Source organism: Passer montanus, unplaced genomic scaffold (genome assembly GCF_014805655.1).
Source record: "Passer montanus isolate IOZ18808 unplaced genomic scaffold, ASM1480565v1 scaffold73, whole genome shotgun sequence".
In the NCBI taxonomy this organism is placed as follows: Eukaryota; Metazoa; Chordata; class Aves; order Passeriformes; family Passeridae; genus Passer; species Passer montanus.
Genome location: NW_024372481.1, coordinates 1,392,507 through 1,409,431, shown reverse-complemented (window position 1 = coordinate 1,409,431; position 16,925 = coordinate 1,392,507).

The following is a 16,925-nucleotide window of genomic DNA, read 5'->3' as shown; positions in this document are numbered from 1 at the left end:
TTATTGATCAAGCCTCAGCTGAACCACACGCAGGGACACTGAGACACTGAAATGGTGACAGATGTTTTCTTTTTTATACAGAAAAATGAACGTGGAATTTTTTTTATCAGCAATCAGCTTAGGGAAATCTTATTTCATTTTTCTCGTTAATAAGCTTTTCTTTGTTTTTCATGACCCAGAAACTGCTAAAACGATTAGTACAGCTTCCACTAACGCGTCTTGGATGTAGTCTTCAGAAAGTGGGAGCAAAGGTGCACGAGAGAGAAAGAACAGAGGAAACAGGGATTTCTTACAAAGCAGTTCTAATATTCATTGGTTAAATGTGCTGAGTTTTGTCTCTGCAATTGTGTTGAGATGGTTTTTTAGGCACTGTTCTCTTTGGCTCTTGGGAAATGCCTCCTCTGTTTGGGGAGACGCCAAGGTTTGTGTTCTGGAAAGGCATCAGTGGAAATCAATGCAGATTCTACAGAAAACACTGTGTTTCCACAGGAGGGGCCAGCAACGCCGGCCCTCCAGACACAGCCAGCTCTGCATAAACCACCACAACTCCCAGCTGAGGCTCTTTGGGTTTGCAGTGAAGAGAAAGCACTGCTGAGTCCACGGGAGGAGGCAGAGCTGTGATCCAACAGGTGACTCCAGCCACCACCCTCTGTCCCAGCCCCCGAAGCCACCCAGAGCACTTTCAAATCTGAACTTACATCAAAAACCTGATTTTTTTTTTTTACTCTCAAGAGTGTAACCACTTATAGAGTCAACAGAAACAAAATAAGATGGAATTGCCCACACATTTTCTGGCAGTTTGGAGAATTCCCATCAGTGAGTCATTTGCATCAGCAACAAACCTCCAAACCTCCGCCAGCCGCCCCTGCGGACGGGGGAGCAGCCGGGCATGAAATGGGAACATTGCTTATGGAAACAGGCACCTGCAGGATTTCGTGCATGAACACGAGCTGCTGTTTTCAGAGCTATAATTAAACATGTAAACAGCAAACCGTGCTGTTGAAACTGGCTGTGGAGAAGGTCACGCTCAAGAGCGCTGGGTTTGGAGTGCTGGATGCTTTGTATTTGTGAATGAGGCCAGCACACAGTCAGTTTGAACAGGTGGCTTTGTTCAGATGAGCTATTGGAGAGACAGGACTTGGGCTCTTATAGCCAAATGTGGACTCCTAACTCCTTAGCAGTGGAAGTCAGAGCACAGATCCAACTCAGCTGCTTTTACCAGCACATTTTGTAACCCAGCTCTAGCTACATCAATGAGAGCTCTGTAGAAACAGGTTTACAAGGCCAAGAACACAGCATGGACCCCTCCTGTTAGCACAGCCTGTGAAGTTTGTGTGCAAGTTAAGAGACAGGCTCCCTTCACTGCCTGCTGGCACTCCCCACAGAGAGTTCATGCACTCAAAGTGCAAATGCTCCTGGAGAAGGAGAAATTACGGCCCTGCAAAGTTCCTCAGTCACCTCCTTAGAGCACACTGATGCTCCTTTATCTGGTGGCTTTCTGTCTGATTTGATCTGTAGTGAATCAGTTGATACCAGATCAACTTTAGGAATAACTTAATCATGGGAGCCTCACTTTGTGTCATAGGACTCACCCACTTTTGCCTCTTGTGAGTGTGCAGACTTCAGGAGAGGTGCTAAATCAGACTCTAGATTATATAAAAATAAAAGCTGAGGGCAAAAGTCTGGCTTCTACTCTGAGCCTTTGTGTTAATTATGTGCTTTACCAGAAGCTAAGGAAGGGCTAGACATGGGGTGCTCTTTCCCTTAGATTGTCCCCTCACTGTCACTGCTGCTGCAATACAGGGAGCCCTCAGCCCAGGAGATGAGTCTGGAGTCATTCACAATACAGCCACACTTTCCACTTCTAATCTCTAAATACAGCGATATTTTATCTGCAAGTAGCTCTCCTCATCTTTTGAAGCAGCACTTGCAAGAGGGTTGTGATTTATTGTCTGAGAGGCTTTATTGGTGGTTTTTTTTCGGTGATGCTCTGAGGACTTTTTGACTCTGGCTGCTTTGCTTTCTCAGTAATTGCATTGTTCAGCAGATCACTGCAATCTGTCTTGTTTCTTCTTGGTTTGATGCTTGTCCCTTGCAGCTGGGGGCTGTTCCCTTTGGGCCCAGGGGATCCTGCACCTACCACCATTCCTGTGAGTCTGGGTGGTGTCAGCACAAGAGTGATGGAGCCCACAGCTGCTGGGCTGTGCTCCCCAAGGTGCAGTGCACACACAGCTCTGACTCTCCACTGCACACTCGGAGTGCCCATTGCTCATGTTTTATACATTTGTCATCTTCTGTGAGAGAACAGCTCCATAATCCTTGACACTGATCTCTCAGAGCAGAGATCAGCCCAACCTTTGTGAGTGTGGTGGTTGTGCACAAAGAACAGGGGTTTAACTCTTGGTAATTCCAGTAATTACTCCTCAGAACTTTGGTAAGCTCATCTGTCTGGACTTATCTCCCCAATTTTCATTTTCCTCCTGGTTACTTTGCACTGTAAAGCTGTGAACAATTTTCTTGAAAACAATGCTGAGCCTAATATCCCACCTTCAATTAAAAAGAGAAAAACCACTATTTTTCCCACCCGAGAACTTTAGCTGCAGGTAGTTTGGCCCAGCCAGCTCATTCCCAGGCACCATCAGGGCACCCATGGAGCAGATCCAGGCCATTCCTGCCTGGGCAGGATCCCACAGCACCAGCTCCTTGTCCTTGTCTCTGAACGGGACATGGGGACGCGATGGCCAGTTTGCTGCACATATGTCCCTTCTTTGGTAATGCATGTCCAGGTCATATTTAATCTTCCAGGGCTCAGGGGATTTGTTCTGTTCCCTGCAGAGTCGTGTGGCTGGGCAGGGACACGCTCTGACCTGCAGTTAATGATTGTCCCTTCACGGTGTCCCCTGCCACCAGAGAGGACCCAGTGGGGCACTTTGCTCTCTAAGACAGGCCAAATTCAAAGAGGTTTCTCTCAACTGCTGTCTACATTAAATATTTAATTAACGTAAGCTGACAACAATCTACATTAATATAATCCTTTTTTCTACACTTCCTGCTACCAAAGCAATTTTCCATGATAATCACACGTGTGCTGTGCAAGGAAAGGTGCTGTGTGCGAGCAGGTGTCGCTCCGCATTCACACAACCTACAGAGCTGCACTGGTGGGAGTCTTTCACCCACTTTTGTAGCAAAGCGAGTGAAAACAAGCACTAGAAATTAATTTTTTTGATTAATCCCCGCCCGAAGGAGGCCGGGCAGCGTTACCCGGGGGCTCGCTCCGTCCCGCTCCGCGCCCGCGGCTGCGGCGCCCTCCGGTGGCGAGAGAGCGTCATGGCAGCGCGGCCGGGATCCGCCGGGCCCGGGATCGGCCGGAGCCACCCGGGATCCACCCACCGGAGCCACCCGGGATCCACCGACCGGAGCCACCCGGGATCCACCGGAGCCACCCGAGAGCCACCGACAGGAGCCACCCGGGATCCACCGACCGGAGCCACCCGGGATCCACCGACCGGAGCCACCCGGGATCCACGGGAGCCACCCGGGATCCACCGGAACCACCCGGGATCCACCAGAGCCACCCGGGATCCACCGGGCCCGGGATCGGCCGGAGCCACCCGGGATCCACCGGAGCCACCCGGGATCCACCGACCGGAGCCACCCGGGATCCACCGGAGCCACCCGGGATCCACCGACCGGAGCCACCTGGGATCCACTGACCGGAGCTACCCGGGATCCACCGGAGCCACCTGGGATCCACAGACCAGAGCCATCCGGGATCCACCGACCGGAGCCACCCGGGATCCACCTGAGCCACCCGAGATCCACCGACAGGAGCCACCCGGGATCCACCGACCGGAGCTGGGATCCTCCAACCAGAGGCACTCAGGATCCACCAGAGCTGGGATCCACTGACTGCAGCCGGGACCTACTGGAGCCAGGATCCACCAACCTGAGCCAGGGATCCACCACTCCTGGAAGATCCAGTAAACCCAGGGATCCACCACTTCCAGGAACACACCGGACCCAGGGATCCACCAACCTCTCCTGGGGATCCACCACTCCCGGGGGATACACTGCTCTCTGGGGTTCACCACTCCCGAGGAACCCACTGAACCTGGGATCCACCAGCTGCTCCCTAGGATCTGCTGATCCCAGGAATCCACCAGCCCCGGGAACTCACCATCCCTGCTATTTATTTTAAGTCTGTGTGGCCCATTCAGCAGAGGACAATACATCCAGCTTTGTTATCCTCAGATTTCCAACTACATAGGGTCGGGTTCATATTTCCTTTCTTACTTCTGGGAAAGCCTAGGCAGCAGAAGAGGAAGTGATGTGTCCAGAATCAGTGATGAAGCCACAAATAAAATGATGAGATGTCATTTCACAGATGCAATGAGAGGAAAGTGAAGTCTAGAAGACCCACTGCCCCGAGTCTGGCTCCATGCTGAATTGGTGCTCCTTATTTTAGATACATTCAAGGCACATTAAGCAGAAAATCAAATATCCAGCTTTTTTTACCTTCTAGTGAGGAATCTGTGAGCTGGAGAGGCTGGGCTGGTTATTGGCTTTTCATGCCATAGACTTATGTCCATCTTGGAGCCCTTATTCACAGGGAAACCTTTTAAAAAGACAAATGAAGACATTTAATAAATATGCTCTTCATAGAAATGAAATGGCCCAAGCTTGGGCATCTATTCACTGCCTGCTTATGTGTGAGCACTTCATTTCAATACAACTCTTCTTGTCCACAGGTTTTTAACTACATGGGCTTAGGTTTATAATTATTTTACTTCTGGGAAAGCCTAGGCACCAGAAAGTGACATGTCCAAAATTGGTGGCAAAGCTACAGATAAAATTTTGAGATGTAGTTTCAGAGGTGTAAGGAGAAGGGAGGAAAGTAAAACCTAGGAGAGCCACTGCTCAGGGATTTTCCAAGGCACATTTCCAATAAATAGCCAAGGGCAGATGAAGCTTAACCCCTGCTTGTAGCTTTGAAAGACCTGGGCAGTGGCACCTGAGCATCCCTCTGCTCAGGGATTTTCCAAGGCACAACATTTCCAATAAATAGCCAAGGGCAGATGAAGCTTAACCCCTGCTTGTAGCTTTGAAAGACCTGGGCAGTGGCACCTGAGCATCCCTGTTGTGTCATGGGGAGAGGATTTACCTTGCAAGGTGTTGCTCAGCTCTCCTGCAGAGCTGAGGTGACTCTGTCCTGCACTACGAGTGATCCAGGGCAATTGTTCCCTCTCAGCTTTCCCTCCAGGCAGAGGAGTTGGCATTTCCCTCTGTGTGCCCAGGGCTGCTGCCCCCTCAGTGCTGCCCAGCAGGCCCATCCTGCCCAGCCCATGGCATTCCCTGTGGGATGGCACACGAAGCACTTCAGGATTTGTGTCCAGAGGCATTTGTGCAGTCATTGTCCTCTCCTGCCTCTCCCTGGAAGTCTCAGGTTCTGGGGCACAAGGAGGAGCACTGCACAGGTCCAGAGCTGTCTCTGTTTGTTTGCCAGCAGAGGCTTTAGCCCAGCTGGCTGCACTCAGCCTCTTCCTTGCCACGTCAATCCTTTCTGCAAGCTCCCTGGACAGACTGTGAATGGCTCTCACTCGATCCTGTTTGCTTCTGTGTGGAGAAAAACCAAAAGATGAGTCCTTGGACGAAGGTTTTGCATCTTTCTGAGGAGCAGAAAAGCTCAGAGGAGGTGAATGCAGAGCTGGGGGAGAGCAGTCCCTCAAGTCTTCACATTTCAGAGGACTGAGAAAGCAGCATTCAGATTCCAGTGATGCTGGGGGACCTGATGCTTCTCCTTTTTTAGGTGATTGAGCTGTTTCCAGGAGTTGATTCCTGTTAAAAAAACCCAAGAGAGATGTCTGCAGTGTGAGCTGAGAAAATGGCTTTCTAGGATGCCTTTTGTCTGAGTACCTGCCTCTGTGATCTTCTGGTGATAGAGGAGAGGATGTTTCATCCAGCCAGGCCATGAAACTCCTTTCCTGTACTCCCCCACTGGTTTGCCTCTGAAAGAGAAGAGCCCAGCAGTGTAAGCACTCAACAGCTGGCAACAGCAGGCTAATGTTTGGCTTTTATTCCACCTAATAATTTGCTCATGGAACACAGCAAACTTGTTCTTTTAGCTCAGGCAGTGGAGATTTCCAGGTTTTTGGCCTGAGGCTGAGGGTTCTAGCCCTACCAATAAGCCCAGCAGTTTATGCCATAATTATAAGCTAATTGCTCTGCTTTTCTAGATAAAACTTTTTGTCTCTCTCAAAGCATTTGTATGAAGTGTTTCATGTCCTGCACAGCACTGCACTGATCAAGATTGGAGGGGTTTCAGTCTGCCACTCCTTAGGACTTACTTGCTCCAGTTCACTCTGAGGGTTTCCTTTGGCAGAACCTGTTTTCCCAAGGGGTTTGTGCATCTCATCAGGACACGATTTCTTCCCAATAGCTTCTTTTTGTTTCCTGTACAATTCTTGCAACCTCTTCTTCTTCATCTCCACAGCCTGTGCCAAAGACTTTTTCTCTTTGAGGAGTTTTCTCTTTCTTTCTGCCTTTTTTTGATACATAAATTCCCGAATGCTTTCAGGGCTGTAAGGGTGAGGTTTTTTAAGGTTTGCCCTCCTTTTTGAAGGTTGCTTAAGGTTTTCTTTCTCAGACCCTTTCTGTCTCTGAAGAAATGCACTTTTCCCTCTGCTGCAGCTTCCTGAGGTGCTGGGCTTGGCTCCATCTTTCATTAATGAAAGTCCAGGGGAAGGAGAATGGATCCCTTGGGGTTGGTGTTTCACAGCCTCTCTGGAGACCCTGATGTGTCTGTGTTCCTCACAGGACTGCCTTTGCAAGAGCAGGTTCCTGAGTGCTTGGTTTGTACCCTCTGTGGGTGCCTTGCTGCCCCTTTCAGCCTTGCTGGGGGTGACCACAGCTCTTTGGGCTCCAGGGCTCTGCCTCACAGGTTCATTTCCCTTCACCCTGGAGCTGCTTTCCATCACTGGCATTGCCCCAAATCCTTGACCTCCTTCCAAAGGTTCTGTGGGAAAGATTTGGAAACAACAAAGTGAGGTAATTATTTCAGAGAGTAACAATTTCTGTATCTATAGAGTGCATCTCCCAGCCTGCTTCCTACCACAGCTCTGAGGACTACTTGCACTGTCTGTTGTAAAATCTGTGATATTCAAGACAGAAGATAAACCTCTAAAGGTTAGAAATTACAGTGACCAATTGTTATTGCAAGAGCCATTAAAGAAAGGTGATTAGAAGGGCCTGGAAAGCTTTTGTTTAAATTAGGTTTAATATGGCTTTTTAAAAAAATTTTGGCTATGCCAAAACAGCCAGTGCTGTAGAAGGACAGCTGTACCAAAGGTCTTTGCTGTGCTCTGCTCTCCAGTTCTGCTCCTCAAGTGTGGAAGTGGAGGGGGTGGACCCAGCAGCCTTCTAGCCAACTTCTGACCTTCTCTCCATGCAGAAACACCAGCTAGATTCACACCTGAAACAGAGAGTTTGTATTTCATTATTAAAGCCCCACATGTTCTTTGAAAGACTATTTTAACTCTCCTATTCAAAACTATTTAATGGTGATTTCCAGGAATCACACTCAAGGTATGGGGAGATCTAAAAAGCTTCAGTCAGAGCAGGTTTAAAATAAAAAAAAATTGGTGCTACTTTGATAACAAAAAGTTTTGAAAGCACTCAAACTTTGAAGGCTGCCAGGGTCATGAATCAGATGAGTTCGGGAGTATAAAATGTGAAGGTTCAGTGCTTTCCTAAGGCTTTACCATCAGCAAATATATAATTTAACACTTGAAGTGTATTCACACAGTTCTTACAAGTTTTACTCAGAAATCACTGACTCCCAGAGGCCTCAAGAACACTGAGAAAAGGTCAGAACTTCCTGGGTACCAGCACATTTAAGAACTGAAGGGAAGAGGATAACAAAATTATTATTTTCCTTCCTTTGAAGTGCTTACTTCAAACTCACCAGAGGAAACGAATTCATTTTTAAACTGGTGAGAATCAGCAGGATGTGGTGTGAAAGAATCAATGGAGGATACAGCACGAGGGACAATGTCTAATGCAGAAATAAACTGTGCAGAATGCAGCACAAACAAATTACTCTTGCTTAATAGGTGGTGTCACATAATAGACAACATTTATCACTGTTTTACTTCATAATTTCAGATTGCATTCACAGCATGCCAATACTGGCACAATTATGTATTTATTGCAAACACTTCTCCAGCACAAGCTGGCTGAACAGGTACTTGGTTGGGTTTTGCATGGAAATTCTACCACCCAAAATCTCCCCCAATTAAAATACTCAAGGGTTTTTTAACAGGAAAGATTTTACTCTGAAATCAGCCTCAGCTCTTGTGGTTCAGTGCCCAGTCAGTGGTGCAGCACCTCAGGGTCAGGGAAGCTGCTGGACACAAAGGATTTTCCATGGCCTCACAGCTCAGTGGGACTGCCCTGAGATCCCCCAGTGCTTTGGGAACAGTGTAAGGCAACATCTCCTCTGTCCCACGGCCACTGGAGGGGTCCCAGCCAACAGCTTTTATTCTTCATTTGCAGCAGCCTCTGAGATGCTCTGCAGGCTCCTGTGAATCGTGTCACAGGGAGAATGATGCTTTTCAGACAAGGAAAAGCTGCACTCCCTGCGGGGCTGAAGTCACTTCCTACAATCCCATGGACTTCCTTTGGAAGGAATTATCACCAGATCTGTGCATGGTGTTCACAGCAGGAGCACAGAGGGAATTGTCAGAATCTGCTGGGCTCAGGAGGGCTGGGATCCATCCATGTCTTTAAGGAAACACCTTGCTGTGTCACTTTGTTTTGTGTTCAGCAGTACTAAAATTGCATTTATTTCGTACCCTGTCTTAGCTCCTCTGAATGCACCAGACAAATTAATTTGTGGATCTAACAATCTTTGCCTCACCATGTTGTTTATTTCAATTAAATCTTCTTTTTATCTGTATTGTGTTCATTAACTACAGCAACTACGATGCTAAAGTTCATGAGCAGCCTGCATTCCTGATGAGAACAGTTGATAGAAGAAACTCTTTTGATTTAAATATTCTCCTGGGTTTTTTCCCTACCTACGAACAGATGAATATTTTATAGCTGTGGTGACTTAATTTTTTGTTAACTACAGCAAATTTATAATTCATCAAATTCCTGAGTACTCTGGCTCTGACCCCTGCCCCCCATTCATCTCTTTGTAGCCCTGCCTTGGCTCTTTCAGTGACAGAAACTAATAGCCAATAAAGACACCATGACACTGGCAGTTACAATGATGAATGCTTCACGTGGCATGGTCTTATTATGACCCACTCTCAGAGGAAGAGCAAGCCATTTTTCAAACAATCCATTAAAACAAAAAAAAAAAAAGGAGGGAGAAGGAAATTATTACATATTTCATGCATTTTAAATCATACTTAGGGAATAGAGCACACTATCCTGATAATTCTGTCTGGATTAGAGAGCTTGGATTTTTTAATTTCTGCTTCACACAAGTGACTTGGGAACTTGGCTGGTGTAAAGTACAGCCCACAGCACTTCCACTTCTTCCCCACAACATTTGAATGCAACCATTTCTATGCAAAGCTATAGCATTAAATGGGTAAAATGACAGCAGGAATTCCAACCTGCCCTTAGAAATACCTGTCAAATAAAACTGAGAACCAGCAACTGAGACTTGGATAATTCATCTGACTTTTCAGTCCCTGCATGGCAGGCCAGGAAATCCCTGCCTTTGGTGGCACCCTTAATTCATTAGGGAAACAGAACTGAATAGGTGGCAGACAGCTCTTCCCACTGAGGATGTACGGCTTATTTTTCATTTCTGATGAATTTTAATCCCGGCAGGTCTGGAATTCAGCTGCTGCAGGCAGTTCTGTTCATCAGTGCTTGTAATTTCTCATGGTTTTCAGCCTTACCTCTCCCTGCCACTGCTCTCTCCAGAACACTGGGCTTGGATGAAAGCTGCCTCTGGTGTTCTGTTTGAATTCTCCATGCTGAGCCTCTCTCTCCTTGGTCTTAATCAGGAGGTGAAAATAAAACACAGAAAAGAATTAGTGTAGCTAAAATCAAACTTGCTGAACCAAACATTTCAATCCCAGCCCCATTCCCATGGAATGCAAGAACAGGAGTCTTTATTGAAACTGGTCACAAACATGCAGGACTCCTTCTTTATTTCATTTTTGTTGTATAGATGTCCCAGCAGGGGAAGCAATGGCCTGGGTGCATCCCTGAGGCTCCATCCATGACCCTGTCCATCCATACAACACAAGAAACAGCCCTGCCCTGACTGCTGCACCCTGTGGGTGCAGTGGGACACCTCCCTTGGTGTCTCTGGAGATCCAGGCCAACCTTTCCATGCAGAGCAAACACTGAATACTTGGGGAAGTTCCCAACTGTGATACCTCATTGCTAACCTGAGATCTTTGGGGCTTTTTTATAATCCCTTCCTTGTCCAGGGAAGGTAAATCCTTCTCTGCCCGGTATTCTATGCTCTTCATCAGGCAAGGAGGGAACAGAGCTGGGTTCAGAGCACTAAAACCCAGAAAAACAAATGTTGGAGAGCAATTAGGCTACAAGAGCTGTGCAGATGCTGGGCTGAGCTCCTGCAGGTGTGGAGAGCAGCACTGGGCTCCCAGGGCTGGGCTGCAGGTGTCTGCAGAGGGAGCACTTGGCAAAGCAGCTGTGACACACTTCTTTCAGTAGCAGGGGACAGGCAGACAAAGTGAACGAGATGCAGCTGAACTGAGTGTCTGGAGCTGTGAATGCCCAGCCTCAGAGTCTGTGTGTGTCCCACAAGTGGAACAGTTTGGCAGTTCCCTCTCTCAGTTACATGAAACGGTCTGGTTAGAAACAAACTGAACTAGCCTTCCCTTGGGAATGTCCTGGCTCAGCCTGGACTGTGGCTCTGGCTTTAGGAGGGGTAACATCAGGCACTGGTGACAGAAAAAGCTGCCTGATGCAGCTGGGAAGGGACACGTGGCTGCCACAGAGCTGAGGGCAGCACCACAACATCTCTCCCAAAGGTGGCAGGGAGCAAACCCAAGGGAAACGCCCCTGGAAGCTGGCAGGGTGTGCCAGGGATGCCAGTGCCCAGTGAATTAACACTAATGCTATTACAGCAATGAGATTTGTTACGTGCAGCTTTCCAGCTGGGCTCCTCTCATGCCGTGTTCCCTCAGTAATCCCCCTGGGCTGGGCTCCCCCGGGAACCCCACGCCTCGCTCCAGCAATCCCAGATCTCCAACCACACTAAACTGAAGTGACAGCTGTAGATGGATGGTTCTTCAGCCCCAAATTTAGCAGCAAAGCAGGATAAGAAGGTCTAATAATATTTGCTTTCAGATCCACACTAGTTCCACTGAATGAACAGTTAAATCCCCTGTAATGCCTCTGAACTACACAATTCCTGCTTTAAATACCTGTGGTGCCTCTCCTCACTACTGTACTGCCTCCTATTCCATGTTTTATATGTGGCAAAAGGAAGGATGTGGGAGGAAAGGGGAGATTTGCAGCAAATTCTCTACTATTTTGAGGAAATTTATGAATTTGTGTGTGCTGGGGAGTAAATCCAGTGGACTCAGTGAGCAGGGTGGGATGTACAGCACAGGGAGGTTTGGACCTGCAGAAATAAATGGATTTATCACAAGAACATGGGTGATGTCCCTCAGATACCACAGGGAGGGGTGGAATCTGTGCTAAGTTATTCAGCTGACCCAAAGCACTGCTAGGGAATACCCAGAGATTCCTGAGATTCTTCTCCAGGGTTCCTGACCACCACTGACCTCTGTGAGCTGGAGCAGGAGGAGCAGAGGCCACTCTGCAAACCTTTCTTTTCAGGGCTCTCTTTGGCAGGGAGTCTTTAGCAAAAATCGGGTGCTCCTGCTCCCGGAGTGATGCTTGCTGCTTTCTCTTCTGCTCCTGGATCCTCTTCTTGAGTTCCTCTAACTTATTTTGGGGTGATTTTCCCCTCAGCTCTTCCAGCCTCTGATCTCTGGCCTTGCTGGCTGCTGCCAGGTGGGATGTGGGAAGCAGGAGAACCATGGGCACAGGGACAGAGAAGGAGCTGCTCCCTGCAGGGCAGCGACGTGGGCCATGCAGGCAGCAGGGACATTTTTCCTTCTGTGCTGGGAATCCTCTTGAATCTCCCAGCTCCCTGAAATTGTCCCTTCTTGGGCTGTCCAGGCTCTTTGCAGGTGCCCATGTCCCAACTGAGCTTTTTTCATGCACAGCCCAATTCCTGGCAGGGCTGCAGGGTCCTGAGGCTGCCCTGGGGGACAGAAGGGACATTTGGGATGGAGCAGAGATCCCAGAAAAACAGGTCTGTGAGCCAGCAGGGGAGAGAACAGCAGAGCTTCTCTCTCTTTGAAAAAAAGAGAAACAAGGGTCAGTATGTAGGGTTAAAAATTATTAAATTGGTCAATACACTGACATGAGTGACTGCTGAGTTTGTTCATGTTCTGGTGTGACCTCAGCGTCTCCACAGAATCAGCACTTTGCCAGCCGCCAGCAGTCTGGCAAATGAAGATAATGTTGGGGAAGTACAGTGCAAATTGTGATCTGATATGAGAAATTGTGAGCATGGGCAGAGAACTGATAGCAGGCACTGCCTTGTTGGTACAGCTGGGGGAGGAATTGTTTGGTGACTTTTTTGTTCCTTTTTCCCCCTAATAAACAGTAAGATGCTAAACTTTTTCTGAAGTCCTACATCCCAAATTTTAAATCCCTTTATGTGTGCCTTCACCAGCTCACCCCCAAGTGCTGTACACTCAGGTTATTATTTACCTTTGGGCTGGAGCAATCTCACTGCTCTTTTTCTCACTCAAAGCTGTTTCATCTTTGTTCCTCTCACCATCTACAGCAAATCAAAGCTATGTCAATGTCAAAATGTCAAAAATATTCCTTAACCATTAAATTCAAAGAGAAACTTTGACTGGGGACTACTCCCCAAAAATCCTGGCCCATAAATATTAAATAAATATGAAAGGCTGGCAGCTGAAACTGCTCCCAGCCAAGAAACCACCTCAGAAACAAATATTTAACAGATGCAAAAATAACAAGTGAAGTCTGTTCTTGTCATTAATTTGTAAGAACATTCTGGAACTGGGTTAAATTTCCTGCTGTTTCCTTCTCCCACTTCATCTTTTAGAAACAATTTAAAACACATCATGTATTTCCTGCCAAAGTTAGCAAACAAAATGTTGCATTTACATCAGTTTATCTCTAGGGAAGGAACCCTCAGAGGAGAAGCACAGGGAGCTTTTCTGTGCTGTAGCTGGTGGGTGTTGATGCTGCAGCTTCTGCCTGAGCTCTCCCCAGCAAGGTATGACTTCCTGTGCATTGTGATATTTTGCTGGGAACAGGCATAAAGCTGATGAAAATACACTCTTGCCTCAATAAAGAGAGTTTTCCCTACCTCCTGTCACCTTCCCTTCCCTCCAGCACCAAAGCAGTCCCATCTCAGCAGTTTCCCAAGAACTCAGGACTCACCAAAGCTCTTTTCGTGCCAAAGCTTTCTTCTGGCTGCCTGTGATTTGGCACAGCTCCACGTTTGATGACAAAATTTGTTTTCAATCCTTTGTAGCTGTGAAAAAGCAGATTTTTCTTTTGAAGGGAGACATATGTTTTGGGTTTTTTCTGGAGACGCTTTTTGCTGGCATCCGCTGCTTCTCTGATTAGTTTTGCAGCTCCTAGTTACTGTGTAAATACTGGCTTGTCTGAGCATGTTCCATGTGCTATTTCCTACAGTTGGAAAGAATGCAATTGACTGGGAAGATAAGAGGTGAAATCACCTCTCTCCTTTATTTACTCTTTGCATGTCTGTGTGCCTAAGATTTTTACTGATGGTTTTAAAACAGCTTAAGCTGGAGGTGACCCCAGCCAAGAGCAACTTCAGCAGTGGGATGCTGCTGTCAGGCTTTGCTGTGGCACCAACACCCCGTGGATTTGGATAATATTCTGCATTTCTCCAAGGAATGTCAGTTATGATAGCAGCTGCTGTGCTCACACCTCCATCATGTCCCCTAAGAGGATGACGAGACAGGGAGAACCCAGAGGATATCCCAGCTGTTGTTCTGAGAACCCCTTCTTTCAAGAGAGCAAGAGGCTTGATTTTTGGGTTCTATTTAGGGGATTTTTTTTTAAAGTTTCTGATCTTTATGATTATAAGCAAAAACTTGATAATATAAAATAAATGTATATGAAAGTCTCAGGTGAATCTTTCCCCTCGTTGTGGGTATCACTTATTTTAAGCATCATAATTTTTTAAGTGTTAAGCATTTGAAATCTGGGCTGTAACCACTGAGGCTCTCCAGGTTTTGGGTTATCCGGAGGGAACAGTCTGATAAACCAACAGCAGAGGGCAAACGCAGCCTGCACACAGGAGCTGCAGCACTCGGTGTTTGGAGCCTCCCGGCCCCAGTTCTGCCGGGACAACCCAGGGAGGGGCAGGTGCCACCTTGGACAAAGACAGCCTGGACCTGAAGCAGCAGCAAAACTCTCACAGCACAAACAATTCACTTTTCGTTTTCATTCTTTTTACGGCGCATCTGATGGACTTCAATGGGCTGTGATGTCCTGGGCTCAGGCCTGACAGTGCATTTCTTACAACCCCTGAAAATTACCTCTGCAATGCCATAAAACACATTTCTTCTTACCCCACTTACTGCTGCTGTGGGTTGAATTTCAGTGGGTACCCCAAGAAAAGGCTCTGTATCCTCTTCTCCCACCCCACTGCAGAGCAGAGCCAGCTGTGTGCTGTTCCATCAGCATTTTGGTTTCTATTGAATCCGACTCCTTCTTCTGGTTTATATCTTCAATTATTTGTTCATTCTTTATAAATCTTTATGAGTCTACAAGATTTGCTTTTAGCAGCAATGTCAGGATTGTGAGTGTTGGTTATTCCTGGAAAGCACTCAGAGGGTGAGGCTGGCACCACCTCCTTCCATGCCCACGGATCCTTGTGGTCTCTGAGAACTCCTCCTGAAGAAACAGACTCAGCCTAATCTAATACATGTCCCTGCTCAGACATCCCCAGAATTTCAGCTTTTCAAGCCTAACCAAACAAGGAATTCCAGCCTGGAGTCGCAAAGTTCCCTTTTCAAGCAGTTCCAAGCCAACGTTCTGGCCTGATTAGAGGTTTCAGTGCTGGGAATGCAGAGCCTGCCCAAGAGGGAGCCACAGCTATTCCGGGTGCACGAGTGATAAGAGCCCTAATTGCAGTCCCAGGGCTCAGGGCTGCAACCTCCAAGAGGGGAGAGAGCACAATGTGCAGCCTCAGCAGTGGGAGGACAACGCTCAGGGAAGATTTGGGAAGATGGGGAGCTGTGAGAGCTGCCAGGAAAGCCCAGGGCTGGTCCCAGCCTGCTGGGATGGGGGGAGAGCCAAGTGGAGCAGGAAAATCTGTGCTGTGACAGGCAGAGCTCTCTGCTCTGTGTGATTCTGGGTCCCTCAGGTCGGACTGGTGCCTATTTTGGCTCTGTATTTTCTCAGCAAGCTGTTGGAGCTGACAAGAGCCAGGAGAGTGACAGATTGCCACTGTGTTATGCTGCACATCTTGGAGTGTTAGACCACAAATCTGCTGAGAGATGAAGTGAAACCTATCACTGGGCCAAATCCCACTTCTGCAGAGTGTGAAACTCCCAAGTGAGGGAGCCGAGGGTGAGCTGAGGCAAAGAGGAGCAAAGCCATTAGGATTTGTATTTTAGATCTGCAGGAGCAACATGAGCCAGGCATGTACAGTTCTGTCCTGCTGACTCCACAGCTCCTGTCTCACGGAATCAAGGCAGGAAGAGGCCCTGGGTTTTAACTCCTAAAGGTATTTTCAGCCCCCAAACACTGAATTTCTCCAACTGAGATACTCCAACTACCACCTACTCATTTTAGCAAATCAGACAACAGGCTATGGCCTATTCAGAGCAGGTTTTACAAAGGAATTTTAGCTTTTTTCTGGTAAGGATATTGCAGAGTTCCTCATGTAAGAACCTGCCAAGGGAGGTGCTGCTGACTCCCCACATGGGGTTATCCCATGAGGAGCACATAGTCTGGGTTTGAGTCTTCTTCTTCCCAGCCAGCCCTTCCCCCTTGCACACAGATGCTGAATGGGGCAAGAAGTGCCCAGCTCTGACACAGTGTGGCACTCAGAGCCCCAGTGTGGATTTCTGGTGGTTTTGCAAGGCAAAGGTGAGTGGCTTTGGTATTTACTGAGCCCTGGACAAGGCTGTTTGGACTCTGAAGGATTGTTTGATATGGACTCACCTCCCAGAGGCTTCAGTTTCTGCTGCTGTGCACTGTCACTGTTTAGGAAATATCTCACCCACTAACCCGCAAGGTCTAGCAAAATTCAGGAAGTGCAGATGTATGTGAACCAAAACCAGAAATTCCTCCTAAGTCTCGGTGTTTTGAAATTTTTGCACCCTCCAGACGTGCTCCAAGAATCTTACAAGCAGCCCACAGCTCTGGCAGCCACACTCCTTTATTCTCTTGCTGGTTTGCTCCCCGTGCCTGGCTTTGTGGGAGTATTGTGAGTTCCCTCACTTCTGGGAAACACGTCCAGCTAAAAGGAAAGAAAATGGTATTTCTTTGTTGATTTTTTTACAGTGCCTGACTAAGCAATTTTCATGGTAAACCATCTTCCCAGTAATTCTCAGTTAGCAAACAATCGAAGCCCAAATGTAGACTTCGATTGCAAGCTGGATGTGACATGAATTTTGGAGGGAGCACAGGGAGGGAAGAGGCAGCTGATAAAAAAACCAAGTGCACTGCTCTTGGTCTGACAGCCCAGGCCCCTGTCCTGCACCCCCTGGAATCTGTGACAAAACACTCCCTGAAGTTAAAAGGGACAAAGATAGAGACACTTAATAAATTGGGATTTGATTTGAACCTGCAAGGAGCTTAGGGGACCACTAAACTTTGAAGTCATTCTTAGCAGT